Below are 16,150 nucleotides of genomic sequence, written 5' to 3' on the forward strand. Positions count from 1 at the left end.
TTTAGGTTTGCTCAGGAACAGCGAACTTGGAGGGTCCAGTTGCATGTGGGGCTGCGTAAAGGCTCCCCTGGGGAGTTCACTTGTACCCAAAGCCTTCCTTTGGGGGCACTTTTGGATGGGTGAAAAGGGCTCGCAACGCATTTCTTGGGGCCTGATTTTTCAGTCGTCTTCGATGCCGGCTTGTGCTATGTTTAGGGATGCTCGGAAACAGCGAACCCGGAGGGTCCAGTTGCATGTGGGGCTGCGTAAAGGCTCCCCTGGGGAGTTCACTTCTACCCAAAGCCTTCTTTTGGGGGCACTTTTGGATGGGCGAAAAGGGCTCGCAACGCATTTCCTGGGGCCTGATTTTTCACTCGTCTTCGATGCCGGCTAGGGCTATGTTTAGGGATGCTCAGAAACAGCGAACTTGGAGGGTCCAGTTGCATGTGGGGCTGCGTAAAGGCTCCCCTGGGGAGTTCACTTGTACCCAAAGCCTTCCTTTGGTGACACTTTTGGATGGTCCAAAGGGGCTTGCAACGCGTTTTCTGGGGCCCGGGTTTTCAGTCTTCTCCCATGCCGGCTAGGGTTATGTTTAGGGTTGCTCGGAAAAATCGAACCCGGACGGTCCAGTTGCATGTGGGGCTGCGTAAAGGCTCCCCTGGGGAGTTCACTTGTACCCAAAGCCTTCCTTTGGGGGCACATTTGGATGGGCGAAAAGGCCTCGGAACGCATTTCCTGGGGCCTTATTTTTCACTCGTCTCCGATGACGGCTAGGGCTACGTTTAGGTTTGCTCAGGAACAGCGAACCCGGAGGGTCCAGTTGCATGTGGGGCTGCGTAAAGGCTCCCCTGGGGAGATCACTTGTACCCAAAGCCTTCCTTTGGGGGCACTTCTGGATGGTCCAAAGGGGCTCGGAACGCATTTCCTGGGGCCTGATTTTTCAGTCGTCTCCGATGACGGCCAGGGCTACGTTTAGGTTTGCTCAGAAACAGCGAACCCGGAGGGTCCAGTTGCATGTGGGGCTGCGTAAAGGCTCCCCTGGGGAGTTCACTTGTACTCAAAGCCTTCCTTTGGTGACACTTTTGGATGGTCCAAAGGGGCTTGCAACGCGTTCTCTGGGGCTAGGGTTTTCAGTCTTCTCCCATGCCGGCTAGGGATATATTTAGGGTTGCTCGGAAAAATCGAACCCGGAGGGTCCAGTTGCATATGGGGCTGCGTAAAGGCTCCCCTGGGGAGTTCTCTTGTACCCAAAGCCTTCCTTTGGGGGCACTTTTGGATGGTCCAAAGGGGCTCGCAACACATTTCCTGGGGCCTGATTTTTCAGTCGTCTTCAATGCCGGCTAGTGCTATGTTTAGGGATGCTCAGAAACAGCGAAACCGGAGGGTCCAGTTGCATGTGGGGCTGCGTAAAGGCTCCCCTGGGGAGTTAACTTGTATCCAAAGCCTTCCTTTGCAGGCACTTTTGGATGGTACAAAGGGGCTCGCAACGCGTTTCCTGGGGCCTGATTTTTCACTCGTCTCCGATGATGGCTAGGGCTACGTTTAGGTTTGCTCAGGAACAGCGATCCCGGAGGTTCCAGTTGCATGTGGGGCTGCGTAAAGGCTCCCCTGGGGAGTTCACTTGTACCCAAAGCCATCCTTTGGTGACACTTTTGGATGGTCCAAAGGGGCTTGCAACGCGTTTTCTGTGGCCCGGGTTTTCAGTCTTCTCCCATGCCGGCTAGTGATATATATAGGGTTGCTCTGAAACAGCGAACCCGGAGGGTCCAGTTGCATATGGGGCTGCGTAAAGGCTCCCCTCGGAACTTCAGATGTACCCAAAGCCTTCCTTTGGGGGCACTTTTGGATGGTCCAATGGGGCTTGCATCGCGTTTTCTGGGGCCCGGGTTTTCAGTCTTCTCCCATGCCGGCTAGGGTTATGTTTAGGGTTGCTCAGAAAAATCGAACCCGGAGGGTCCAGTTGCATGTGGGGCTGCGTAAAGGCTCCCCTGGGGAGTTCACTTGTACCCAAAGACTTCCTTTGGGGGCACATTTGGATGGGCGAAAAGGCCTCGGAACGCATTTCCTGGGGCCTGATTTTTCACTCGTCTCCGATGACGGCTAGGGCTACGTTTAGGTTTGCTCAGGAACAGCGAACCCGGAGGGTCCAGTTGAATGTGAGGCTGCGTAAAGGCTCCCCTGGGGAGTTCACTTGTACCAAAGCCTTCCTTTGGTGACACTTTTGGATGGTCCAAAGGGGCTTGCAACGCATTTCCTGGGGCCTGATTTTTCAGTCGTCTCCGATGACGGCTAGGGCTACGTTTAGGTTTGCTCAGGAACAGCGAACTTGGAGGGTCCAGTTGCATGTGGGGCTGCGTAAAGGCTCCCCTGGGGAGTTCACTTGTACCCAAAGCCTTCCTTTGGGGGCACTTTTGGATGGGTGAAAAGGGCTCGCAACGCATTTCTTGGGGCCTGATTTTTCAGTCGTCTTCGATGCCGGCTTGTGCTATGTTTAGGGATGCTCGGAAACAGCGAACCCGGAGGGTCCAGTTGCATGTGGGGCTGCGTAAAGGCTCCCCTGGGGAGTTCACTTGTACCCAAAGCCTTCCTTTGGGGGCACATTTGGATGGGCGAAAAGGCCTCGGAACGCATTTCCTGGGGCCTTATTTTTCACTCGTCTCCGATGACGGCTAGTGCTACGTTTAGGTTTGCTCAGGAACAGCGAACCCGGAGGGTCCAGTTGCATGTGGGGCTGCGTAAAGGCTCCCCTGGGGAGATCACTTGTACCCAAAGCCTTCCTTTGGGGGCACTTCTGGATGGTCCAAAGGGGCTCGGAACGCATTTCCTGGGGCCTGATTTTTCAGTCGTCTCCGATGACGGCCAGGGCTACGTTTAGGTTTGCTCAGAAACAGCGAACCCGGAGGGTCCAGTTGCATGTGGGGCTGCGTAAAGGCTCCCCTGGGGAGTTCACTTGTACTCAAAGCCTTCCTTTGGTGACACATTTGGATGGTCCAAAGGGGCTTGAAACGCGTTCTCTGGGGCCCGGGTTTTCAGTCTTCTCCCATGCCGGCTAGGGATATATTTAGGGTTGCTCGGAAAAATCGAACCCGGAGGGTCCAGTTGCATATGGGGCTGCGTAAAGGCTCCCCTGGGGAGTTCTCTTGTACCCAAAGCCTTCCTTTGGGGGCACTTTTGGATGGTCCAAAGGGGCTCGCAACACGTTTCCTGGGGCCTGATTTTTCAGTCGTCTTCAATGCCGGCTAGGGCTATGTTTAGGGATGCTCTGAAACAGCGAACCCGGAGGGTCCAGTTGCATGTGGGGCTGCGTAAAGGCTCCCCTGGGGAGTTCACTTGTACCCAAAGCCTTCCTTTGGGGGCACTTTTGGATGGGCGAAAAGGGCTTGCAACGCATTTCCTGGGGCCTGATTTTTCATTCGTCTTCGATGCCGGCTAGGGCTATGTTTAGGGATGCTTAGAAACAGCGAACGCGGAGGGTCCAGTTGCATGTGGGGCTGCGTAAAGGCTCCCCTGGGGAGTTCACTTGTATCCAAAGCCTTCCTTTGCAGGCACTTTTGGATGGTACAAAGGGGCTCGCAACGCATTTCCTGGGGCCTGATTTTTCACTCGTCTCCGATGATGGCTAGGGCTACGTTTAGGTTTGCTCAGGAACAGCGATCCCGGAGGTTCCAGTTGCATGTGGGGCTGCGTAAAGACTCCCCTGGGGAGTTCACTTGTACCCAAAGCCTTCCTTTGGTGACACTTTTGGATGGTCCAAAGGGGCTTGCAACGCATTTTCTGGGGCCCGGGTTTTCAGTCTTCTCCCATGCCGGCTAGTGATATATTTAGGGTTGCTCTGAAACAGCGAACCCGGAGGGTCCAGTTGCATATGGGGCTGCGTAAAGGCTCCCCTGGGGAGTTCACTTGTACCCAAAGCCTTCCTTTGGTGACACTTTTGGATGGGCGAAAAGGCCTCGGAACGCATTTCCTGGGGCCTGATTTTTCACTCGTCTCCGATGACGGCTAGGGCTACGTTTAGGTTTGCTCAGGAACAGCGAACCCGGAGGGTCCAGTTGCATGTGGGGCTGCGTAAAGGCTCCCCTGGGAACTTCAGATGTACCCAAAGCCTTCCTTTGGGGGCACTTCTGGATGGTCCAAAGGGGCTTGCAACGCATTTCCTGGGGCCTGATTTTTCAGTCGTCTTCGATGCCGGTTAGGGCTATGTTTAGGGATGCTCGGAAACAGTGAACCCGGAGGGTCCAGTTGCATGTGGGGCTGCGTAAAGGCTCCCCTGGGGAGTTCACTTGTATCCAAAGCCTTCCTTTGCAGGCACTTTTGGATGGTACAAAGGGGCTCGCAACGCATTTCCTGGGGCCTGATTTTTCACTCGTCTCCGATGATGGCTAGGGCTACGTTTAGGTTTGCTCAGGAACAGCGATCCCGGAGGTTCCAGTTGCATGTGGGGCTGCGTAAAGACTCCCCTGGGGAGTTCACTTGTACCCAAAGCCTTCCTTTGGTGACACTTTTGGATGGTCCAAAGGGGCTTGCAACGCATTTTCTGGGGCCCGGGTTTTCAGTCTTCTCCCATGCCGGCTAGTGATATATTTAGGGTTGCTCTGAAACAGCGAACCCGGAGGGTCCAGTTGCATATGGGGCTGCGTAAAGGCTCCCCTGGGGAGTTCACTTGTACCCAAAGCCTTCCTTTGGGGGCACATTTGGATGGGCGAAAAGGCCTCGGAACGCATTTCCTGGGGCCTGATTTTTCACTCGTCTCCGATGACGGCTAGGGCTACGTTTAGGTTTGCTCAGGAACAGCGAACCCGGAGGGTCCAGTTGCATGTGGGGCTGCGTAAAGGCTCCCCTGGGAACTTCAGATGTACCCAAAGCCTTCCTTCGGGGGCACTTCTGGATGGTCCAAAGGGGCTTGCAACGCATTTCCTGGGGCCTGATTTTTCAGTCGTCTTCAATGCCGGTTAGGGCTATGTTTAGGGATGGTCTGAAACAGCGAACCCGGAGGGTCCAGTTGCATGTGGGGCTGCGTAAAGGCTCCCCTGGGGAGTTCTCTTGTACCCAAAGCCTTCCTTTGGTGACACTTTTGGATGGTCCAAAGGGGCTTGCAACGCGTTTTCTGGGGCCCGGGTTTTCAGTCTTCTCTCATGCCGGCTAGGGTTATGTTTAGGGTTGCTCGGAAAAATCGAACCCGGAGGTTCCAGTTGCATGTGGGGCTGCGTAAAGGCTCCCCTGTGGAGTTCTCTTGTACCCAAAGCCTTCCTTTGGTGGCACTTTTGGATGGTCCAAAGGGGCTTGCAACGCATTTCCTGGGGCCTGATTTTTCAGTCGTCTCCCATGCCGGCTAGGGATATGTTTAGGGTTGCTCGGAAAAATCGAACCCGGAGGGTCCAGTTGCATGTGGGGCTGCGTAAAGGCTCCCCTGGGGAGTTCACTTGTATCCAAAGCCTTCCTTTGGGGGCACATTTAGATGGGTGAAAAGGGCTCGGAACGCATTTCCTGGGGCCTGATTTTTCACTCGTCTCCGATGACGGCTAGGGCTACGTTTAGGTTTGCTCAGGAACAGCGAACCCGGAGGGTCCAGTTGCATGTGGGGCTGCGTAAAGGCTCCCCTGGGAACTTCAGATGTACCCAAAGCCTTTCTTTGGGGGCACTTTTGGATGGTCCAATGGGGCTTGCAACGCATTTCCTGGGGCCTGATTTTTCAGTCGTCTTCGATGCTGGCTACGGCTATGTTTAGGGATGCTCAGAAACAGCGAAACTGGAGGGTCCAGTTGCATGTGGGGCTGCGTAAAGGCTCCCCTGGGGAGTTCACTTCTACCCAAAGCCTTCCTTTGGGGGCACTTCTGGATGGTCCAAAGGGGCTCGCAACACATTTCTTGGGGCCTGATTTTTCAGTCGTCTCCGATGACGGCCAGGGCTACGTTTAGGTTTTCTCAGAAACAGCGAACCGGGAGGGTCCAGTTGCATGTGGGGCTGCGTAAAGGCTCCCCTGGGGAGTTCACTTGTACCCAAAGCCTTCCTTTGGGGGCACATTTGGATGGGCGAAAAGGCCTCGGAACGCATTTCCTGGGGCCTTATTTTTCACTCGTCTCCGATGACGGCTAGGGCTACGTTTAGGTTTGCTCAGGAACAGCGAACCCGGAGGGTCCAGTTGCATGTGGGGCTGCGTAAAGGCTCCCCTGGGGAGATCACTTGTACCCAAAGCCTTCCTTTGGGGGCACTTCTGGATGGTCCAAAGGGGCTTGCAACGCATTTCCTGGGGCCTGATTTTTCAGTCGTCTCCGATGACGGCCAGGGCTACGTTTAGGTTTGCTCAGAAACAGCGAACCCGGAGGGTCCAGTTGCATGTGGGGCTGCGTAAAGGCTCCCCTGGGGAGTTCACTTGTACTCAAAGCCTTCCTTTGGTGACACTTTTGGATGGTCCAAAGGGGCTTGCAACGCGTTCTCTGGGGCCCGGGTTTTCAGTCTTCTCCCATGCCGGCTAGGGATATATTTAGGGTTGCTCGGAAAAATCGAACCCGGAGGGTCCAGTTGCATGTGGGGCTGCGTAAAGGCTCCCCTGGGGAGTTCACTTGTATCCAAAGCCTTCCTTTGGGGGCACATTTAGATGGGCGAAAAGGGCTCGGAACGCATTTCCTGGGGCCTGATTTTTCACTCGTCTCCGATGACGGCTAGGGCTACGTTTAGGTTTGCTCAGGAACAGCGAACCCGGAGGGTCCAGTTGCATGTGGGGCTGCGTAAAGGCTCCCCTGGGAACTTCAGATGTACCCAAAGCCTTTCTTTGGGGGCACTTTTGGATGGTCCAATGGGGCTTGCAACGCATTTCCTGGGGCCTGATTTTTCAGTCGTCTTCGATGCTGGCTACGGTTATGTTTAGGGATGCTCAGAAACAGCGAAACTGGAGGGTCCAGTTGCATGTGGGGCTGCGTAAAGGCTCCCCTGGGGAGTTCACTTCTACCCAAAGCCTTCCTTTGGGGGCACTTCTGGATGGTCCAAAGGGGCTCGCAACGCATTTCTTGGGGCCTGATTTTTCAGTCGTCTCCGATGACGGCCAGGGCTACGTTTAGGTTTGCTCAGAAACAGCGAACCCGGAGGGTCCAGTTGCATGTGGGGCTGCGTAAAGGCTCCCCTGGGGAGTTCACTTGTACTCAAAGCCTTCCTTTGGTGACACTTTTGGATGGTCCAAAGGGGCTTGCAACGCGTTCTCTGGGGCCCGGGTTTTCAGTCTTCTCCCATGCCGGCTAGGGATATATTTAGGGTTGCTCGGAAAAATCGAACCCGGAGGGTCCAGTTGCATATGGGGCTGCGTAAAGGCTCCCCTGGGGAGTTCACTTCTACCCAAAGCCTTCCTTTGGGGCACTTTTGGATGGTCCAAAGGGGCTCGCAACACATTTCCTGGGGCCTGATTTTTCAGTCGTCTTCAATGCCGGCTAGGGCTATGTTTAGGGATGCTCAGAAACAGCGAAACTGGAGGGTCCAGTTGCATGTGGGGCTGCGTAAAGGCTCCCCTGGGGAGTTCACTTCTACCCAAAGCCTTCCTTTGGGGGCACTTTTGGATGGGCGAAAAGGGCTCGCAATGCATTTCCTGGGGCCTGATTTTTCATTCGTCTTCGATGCCGGCTAGGGCTATGTTTAGGGATGCTTAGAAACAGCGAACGCGGAGGGTCCAGTTACATGTGGGGCTGCGTAAAGGCTCCCCTGGGGAGTTCACTTGTATCCAAAGCCTTCCTTTGCAGGCACTTTTGGATGGTACAAAGGGGCTCGCAACGCATTTCCTGGGGCCTGATTTTTCACTCGTCTCCGATGATGGCTAGGGCTACGTTTAGGTTTGCTCAGGAACAGCGATCCCGGAGGTTCCAGTTGCATGTGGGGCTGCGTAAAGACTCCCCTGGGGAGTTCACTTGTACCCAAAGCCTTCCTTTGGTGACACTTTTGGATGGTCCAAAGGGGCTTGCAACGCATTTTCTGGGGCCCGGGTTTTCAGTCTTCTCCATGCCGGCTAGTGATATATTTAGGGTTGCTCTGAAACAGCGAACCCGGAGGGTCCAGTTGCATATGGGGCTGCGTAAAGGCTCCCCTGGGGAGTTCACTTGTACCCAAAGCCTTCCTTTGGGGGCACATTTGGATGGGCGAAAAGGCCTCGGAACGCATTTCCTGGGGCCTGATTTTTCACTCGTCTCCGATGACGGCTAGGGCTACGTTTAGGTTTGCTCAGGAACAGCGAACCCGGAGGGTCCAGTTGCATGTGGGGCTGCGTAAAGGCTCCCCTGGGAACTTCAGATGTACCCAAAGCCTTCCTTTGGGGGCACTTGTGGATGGTCCAAAGGGGCTTGCAACGCATTTCCTGGGGCCTGATTTTTCAGTCGTCTTCGATGCCGGTTAGGGCTATGTTTAGGGATGCTCTGAAACAGCGAACCCGGAGGGTCCAGTTGCATGTGGGGCTGCGTAAAGGCTCCCCTGGGGAGTTCTCTTGTACCCAAAGCCTTCCTTTGGTGGCACTTTTGGATGGTCCAAAGGGGCTTGCAACGCATTTTCTGTGGCCCGGGTTTTCAGTCTTCTCCCATGCCGGCTAGGGATATGTTTAGGGTTGCTCGGAAAAATCGAACCCGGAGGGTCCAGTTGCATGTGGGGCTGCGTAAAGGCTCCCCTGGGGAGTTCACTTGTATCCAAAGCCTTCCTTTGGGGGCACATTTAGATGGGCGAAAAGGGCTCGGAACGCATTTCCTGGGGCCTGATTTTTCACTCGTCTCCGATGACGGCTAGGGCTACGTTTAGGTTTGCTCAGGAACAGCGAACCCGGAGGGTCCAGTTGCATGTGGGGCTGCGTAAAGGCTCCCCTGGGAACTTCAGATGTACCCAAAGCCTTTCTTTCGGGGCACTTTTGGATGGTCCAATGGGGCTTGCAACGCATTTCCTGGGGCCTGATTTTTCAGTCGTCTTCGATGCTGGCTACCGCTATGTTTAGGGATGCTCAGAAACAGCGAAACTGGAGGGTCCAGTTGCATGTGGGGCTGCGTAAAGGCTCCCCTGGGGAGTTCACTTCTACCCAAAGCCTTCCTTTGGGGGCACTTCTGGATGGTCCAAAGGGGCTCGCAACGCATTTCTTGGGGCCTGATTTTTCAGTCGTCTTCGATGCCGGTTAGGGCTGTGTTTAGCGATGCTCTGAAACAGCGAACCCGGAGGGTCCAGTTGCATGTGGGGCTGCGTAAAGGCTCCCCTGGGGAGTTCACTTGTACCCAAAGCCATCCTTTGGTGACACTTTTGGATGGTCCAAAGGGGCTTGCAACGCGTTTTCTGGGGCCCGGGTTTTCAGTCTTCTCCCATGCCAGCTAGGGTTATGTTTAGGGTTGCTCAGAAAAATCGAACCCGGAGGGTCCAGTTGGATGTGGGGCTGCGTAAAGGCTCCCCTGGGGAGTTCACTTGTACCCAAAGCCTTCCTTTGGGGGCACATTTGGATGGGCGAAAAGGCCTCGGAACGCATTTCCTGGGGCCTTATTTTTCACTCGTCTCCGATGACGGCTAGGGCTACGTTTAGGTTTGCCCAGGAACAGCGAACCCGGAGGGTCCAGTTGCATGTGGGGCTGCGTAAAGGCTCCCCTGGGGAGATCACTTGTACCCAAAGCCTTCCTTTGGGGGCACTTCTGGATGGTCCAAAGGGGCTTGCAACGCATTTCCTGGGGCCTGATTTTTCAGTCGTCTCCGATGACGGCCAGGGCTACGTTTAGGTTTGCTCAGAAACAGCGAACCCGGAGGGTCCAGTTGCATGTGGGGCTGCGTAAAGGCTCCCCTGGGGAGTTCACTTCTACCCAAAGCCTTCCTTTGGGGGCACTTTTGGATGGGCGAAAAGGGCTCGCAATGCATTTCCTGGGGCCTGATTTTTCATTCGTCTTCGATGCCGGCTAGGGCTATGTTTAGGGATGCTTAGAAACAGCGAACGCGGAGGGTCCAGTTGCATGTGGGGCTGCGTAAAGGCTCCCCTGGGGAGTTCACTTGTATCCAAAGCCTTCCTTTGCAGGCACTTTTGGATGGTACAAAGGGGCTCGCAACGCATTTCCTGGGGCCTGATTTTTCACTCGTCTCCGATGATGGCTAGGGCTACGTTTAGGTTTGCTCAGGAACAGCGATCCCGGAGGTTCCAGTTGCATGTGGGGCTGCGTAAAGACTCCCCTGGGGAGTTCACTTGTACCCAAAGCCTTCCTTTGGTGACACTTTTGGATGGTCCAAAGGGGCTTGCAACGCATTTTCTGGGGCCCGGGTTTTCAGTCTTCTCCCATGCCGGCTAGTGATATATTTAGGGTTGCTCTGAAACAGCGAACCCGGAGGGTCCAGTTGCATATGGGGCTGCGTAAAGGCTCCCCTGGGGAGTTCACTTGTACCCAAAGCCTTCCTTTGGGGGCACATTTGGATGGGCGAAAAGGCCTCGGAACGCATTTCCTGGGGCCTGATTTTTCACTCGTCTCCGATGACGGCTAGGGCTACGTTTAGGTTTGCTCAGGAACAGCGAACCCGGAGGGTCCAGTTGCATGTGGGGCTGCGTAAAGGCTCCCCTGGGAACTTCAGATGTACCCAAAGCCTTCCTTTGGGGGCACTTGTGGATGGTCCAAAGGGGCTTGCAACGCATTTCCTGGGGCCTGATTTTTCAGTCGTCTTCGATGCCGGTTAGGGCTATGTTTAGGGATGCTCGGAAACAGCGAACCCGGAGGGTCCAGTTGCATGTGGGGCTGCGTAAAGGCTCCCCTAGGGAGTTCTCTTGTACCCAAAGCCTTCCTTTGGTGACACTTTTGGATGGTCCAAAGGGGCTTGCAACGCGTTTTCTGGGGCCCGGGTTTTCAGTCTTCTCTCATGCCGGCTAGGGTTATGTTTAGGGTTGCTCGGAAAAATCGAACGCGGAGGGTCCAGTTGCATGTGGGGCTGCGTAAAGGCTCCCCTGTGGAGTTCTCTTGTACCCAAAGCCTTCCTTTGGTGGCACTTTTGGATGGTCCAAAGGGGCTTGCAACGCATTTTCTGTGGCCCGGGTTTTCAGTCTTCTCCCATGCCGGCTAGGGATATGTTTAGGGTTGCTCGGAAAAATCGAACCCGGAGGGTCCAGTTGCATGTGGGGCTGCGTAAAGGCTCCCCTGGGGAGTTCACTTGTACCCAAAGCCTTCCTTTGGGGGCACTTTTGGATGGTCCAAAGGGGCTCGCAACACATTTCCTGGGGCCTGATTTTTCAGTCGTCTTCAATGCCGGCTAGGGCTATGTTTAGGGATGCTCAGAAACAGCGAAACCGGAGGGTCCAGTTGCATGTGGGGCTGCGTAAAGGCTCCCCTGGGGAGTTCACTTCTACCCAAAGCCTTCCTTTGGGGGCACTTTTGGATGGGCGAAAAGGGCTCGCAATGCATTTCCTGGGGCCTGATTTTTCATTCGTCTTCGATGCCGGCTAGGGCTATGTTTAGTGATGCTTAGAAACAGCGAACGCGGAGGGTCCAGTTGCATGTGGGGCTGCGTAAAGGCTCCCCTGGGGAGTTCACTTGTATCCAAAGCCTTCCTTTGCAGGCACTTTTGGATGGTACAAAGGGGCTCGCAACGCATTTCCTGGGGCCTGATTTTTCACTCGTCTCCGATGATGGCTAGGGCTACGTTTAGGTTTGCTCAGGAACAGCGATCCCGGAGGTTCCAGTTGCATGTGGGGCTGCGTAAAGACTCCCCTGGGGAGTTCACTTGTACCCAAAGCCTTCCTTTGGGGGCACATTTAGATGGGCGAAAAGGCCTCGGAACGCATTTCCTGGGGCCTGATTTTTCACTCGTCTCCGATGACGGCTAGGGCTACGTTTAGGTTTGCTCAGGAACAGCGAACGCGGAGGGTCCAGTTGCATGTGGGGCTGCGTAAAGGCTCCCCTGGGAACTTCAGATGTACCCAAAGCCTTTCTTTGGGGGCACTTTTGGATGGTCCAATGGGGCTTGCTACGCATTTTCTGGGGCCTGATTTTTCAGTCGTCTTCGATGCTGGCTACGTCTATGTTTAGGGATGCTCAGAAACAGCGAAACTGGAGGGTCCAGTTGCATGTGGGGGCTGCGTAAAGGCTCCCCTGGGGAGTTCACTTCTACCCAAAGCCTTCCTTTGGGGCACTTCTGGATGGTCCAAAGGGGCTCGCAACGCATTTCTTGGGGCCTGATTTTTCAGTCGTCTTCGATGCTGGCTAGGGCTATGTTTAGGGATGCTCAGAAACAGCGAAACTGGAGGGTCCAGTTGCATGTGGGGCTGCGTAAAGGCTCTCCTGGGGAGTTCACTTGTACCCAAAGCCTTCCTTTGGTGACACTTTTGGATGGTCCAAATGGGCTTGCAACGCGTTCTCTGGGGCCCGGGTTTTCAGTCTTCTCCCATGCCGGCTAGGGATATATTTAGGGTTGTTCGAAAAATCGAACCCGGAGGGTCCAGTTGCATGTGGGGCTGCGTAAAGGCTCCCCTGGGGAGTTCACTTCTACCCAAAGCCTTCCTTTGGGGGCACTTTTGGATGGTCCAAAGGGGCTCGCAACACATTTCCTGGGGCCTGATTTTTCAGTCGTCTTCAATGCCGGCTAGGGCTATGTTTAGGGATGCTCAGAAACAGCGAAACCGGAGAGTCCAGTTGCATGTGGGGCTGCGTAAAGGCTCCCCTGGGGAGTTCACTTCTACCCAAAGCCTTCCTTTGGGGGCACTTTTGGATGGGCGAAAAGGGCTCGCAATGCATTTCCTGGGGCCTGATTTTTCATTCGTCTTCGATGCCGGCTAGGGCTATGTTTAGGGATGCTTAGAAACAGCGAACGCGGAGGGTCCAGTTGCATGTGGGGCTGCGTAAAGGCTCCCCTGGGGAGTTCACTTGTATCCAAAGCCTTCCTTTGCAGGCACTTTTGGATGGTACAAAGGGGCTCGCAACGCATTTCCTGGGGCCTGATTTTTCACTCGTCTCCGATGATGGCTAGGGCTACGTTTAGGTTTGCTCAGGAACAGCGATCCCGGAGGTTCCAGTTGCATGTGGGGCTGCGTAAAGACTCCCCTGGGGAGTTCACTTGTACCCAAAGCCTTCCTTTGGGGGCACATTTGGATGGGCGAAAAGGCCTCGGAACGCATTTCCTGGGGCCTGATTTTTCACTCGTCTCCGATGACGGTTAGGGCTACGTTTAGGTTTGCTCAGGAACAGCGAACCCGGAGGGTCCAGTTGCATGTGGGGCTGCGTAAAGGCTCCCCTGGGAACTTCAGATGTACCCAAAGCCTTCCTTTGGGGGCACTTATAGATGGTCCAAAAGGGCTTGCAACGCATTTCCTGGGGCCTGATTTTTCAGTCGTCTTCGATGCCGGTTAGGGCTATGTTTAGGGATGCTCTGAAACAGCGAACCCGGAGGGTCCAGTTGCATGTGGGGCTGCGTAAAGGCTCCCCTGGGGAGTTCTCTTGTACCCAAAGCCTTCCTTTGGTGACACTTTTGGATGGTCCAAAGGGGCTTGCAACGCGTTTTCTGGGGCCCTGGTTTTCAGTCTTCTCTCATGCCGGCTAGGGTTATGTTTAGGGTTGCTCGGAAAAATCGAACCCGGAGGTTCCAGTTGCATGTGGGGCTGCGTAAAGGCTCCCCTGTGGAGTTCTCTTGTACCCAAAGCCTTCCTTTGGTGGCACTTTTGGATGGTCCAAAGGGGCTTGCAACGCATTTTCTGTGGCCCGGGTTTTCAGTCTTCTCCCATGCCGGCTAGTGTTATGTTTAGGGTTGCTCGGAAAAATCGAACCCGGAGGGTCCAGTTGCATGTGGGGCTGCGTAAAGGCTCCCCTGGGGAGTTCACTTGTATCCAAAGCCTTCCTTTGGGGGCACATTTAGATGGGCGAAAAGGGCTCGGAACGCATTTCCTGGGGCCTGATTTTTCACTCGTCTCCGATGACGGCTAGGGCTACGTTTAGGTTTGCTCAGGAACAGCGAACCCGGAGGGTCCAGTTGCATGTGGGGCTGCGTAAAGGCTCCTCTGGGAACTTCAGATGTACCCAAAGCCTTTCTTTCGGGGCACTTTTTTGATGGTCCAATGGGGCTTGCAACGCATTTTCTGGGGCCTGATTTTTCAGTCGTCTTCGATGCTGGCTAGGGCTATGTTTAGGGATGCTCAGAAACAGCGAAACTGGAGGGTCCAGTTGCATGTGGGGCTGCGTAAAGGCTCCCCTGGGGAGTTCACTTCTACCCAAAGCCTTCCTTTGGGGGCACTTGTGGATGGTCCAAAGGGGCTCGCAACGCATTTCTTGGGGCCTGATTTTTCAGTCGTCTTCGATGCTGGCTAGTGCTATGTTTAGGGATGCTCAGAAACAGCGAAACTGGAGGGTCCAGTTGCATGTGGGGCTGCGTAAAGGCTCTCCTGGGGAGTTCACTTGTACCCAAAGCCTTCCTTTGGTGACACTTTTGAATGGTCCAAAGGGGCTTGCAACGCGTTTTCTGGGGCCCGGGTTTTCAGTCTTCTCCCATGCCGGCTAGGGATATATTTAGGGTTGTTCGAAAAATCGAACCCAGAGGGTCCAGTTGCATGTGGGGCTGCGTAAAGGCTCCCCTGGGGAGTTCACTTGTATCCAAAGCCTTCCTTTGCAGGCACTTTTGGATGGTACAAAGGGGCTCGCAACACATTTCCTGGGGCCTGATTTTTCACTCGTCTCCGATGATGTCTAAGGTTATGTTTAGGTTTGCTCAGGAACAGCGAACTCGGAGGGTCCTGTTACATGTGGGGCTGCGTAAAGGCTCCCCTGGGAACTTCAGATGTACCCAAAGCCTTCCTTTGGGGGCACTTTTGGATGGGTGAAAAGGGCTCGCAACGCATTTCTTGGGGCCTGATTTTTCAGTCGTCTTCGATGCCGGCTTGTGCTATGTTTAGGGATGCTCGGAAAAATCGAACGCGGAGGGTCCAGTTGCATGTGGGGCTGCGTAAAGGCTCCCCTGGGGAGTTCACTTCTACCCAAAGCCTTCCTTTGGGGGCACTTTTGGATGGGCGAAAAGGGCTCGCAACGCATTTCCTGGGGCCTGATTTTTCAGTCGTCTTCGATGCCGGCTATGGCTATGTTTAGGGATGCTCTGAAACAGCGAACCCGGAGGGTCCAGTTGCATGTGGGGCTGCGTAAAGGCTCCCCTGGGGAGTTCACTTGTACCCAAAGCCTTCCTTTGGTGACACTTTTGGATGGTCCAAAGGGGCTTGCAACGCGTTTTCTGGGGCCCGGGTTTTCAGTCTTCTCCCATGCCGGCTAGGGTTATGTTTAGGGTTGCTCAGAAAAATCGAACCCGGAGGGTCCAGTTGGATGTGGGGCTGCGTAAAGGCTCCCCTGGGGAGTTCACTTGTACCCAAAGCCTTCCTTTGGTGACACTTTTGGATGGGCGAAAAGGCCTCGGAACGCATTTCCTGGGGCCTTATTTTTCACTCGTCTCCGATGACGGCTAGGGCTACGTTTAGGTTTGCTCAGGAACAGCGAACCCGGAGGGTCCAGTTGCATGTGGGGCTGCGTAAAGGCTCCCCTGGGGAGATCACTTGTACCCAAAGCCTTCCTTTGGGGGCACTTCTGGATGGTCCAAAGGGGCTCGGAACGCATTTCCTGGGGCCTGATATTTCAGTCGTCTCCGATGACGGCCAGGGCTACGTTTAGGTTTGCTCAGAAACAGCGAACCCGGAGGGTCCAGTTGCATGTGGGGCTGCGTAAAGGCTCCCCTGGGGAGTTCACTTGTACTCAAAGCCTTCCTTTGGTGACACTTTTGGATGGTCCAAAGGGGCTTGCAACGCGTTCTCTGGGGCCCGGGTTTTCAGTCTTCTCCCATGCCGGCTAGGGATATATTTAGGGTTGCTCGGAAAAATCGAACCCGGAGGGTCCAGTTGCATATGGGGCTGCGTAAAGGCTCCCCTGGGGAGTTCACTTCTACCCAAAGCCTTCCTTTGGGGGCACATTTGGATGGGCGAAAAGGCCTCGGAACGCATTTCCTGGGGCCTGATTTTTCAGTCGTCTTCAATGCCGGCTAGGGCTATGTTTAGGGATGCTCAGAAACAGCGAAACCGGAGGGTCCAGTTGCATGTGGGGCTGCGTAAAGGCTCCCCTGGGGAGTTCACTTCTACCCAAAGCCTTCCTTTGGGGGCACTTTTGGATGGGCGAAAAGGGCTCGCAATGCATTTCCTGGGGCCTGATTTTTCATTCGTCTTCGATGCCGGCTAGGGCTATGTTTA

This window comes from Anas acuta, chromosome 15, assembly GCF_963932015.1.
Source record: "Anas acuta chromosome 15, bAnaAcu1.1, whole genome shotgun sequence".
NCBI classification, from domain to species: domain Eukaryota; kingdom Metazoa; phylum Chordata; class Aves; order Anseriformes; family Anatidae; genus Anas; species Anas acuta.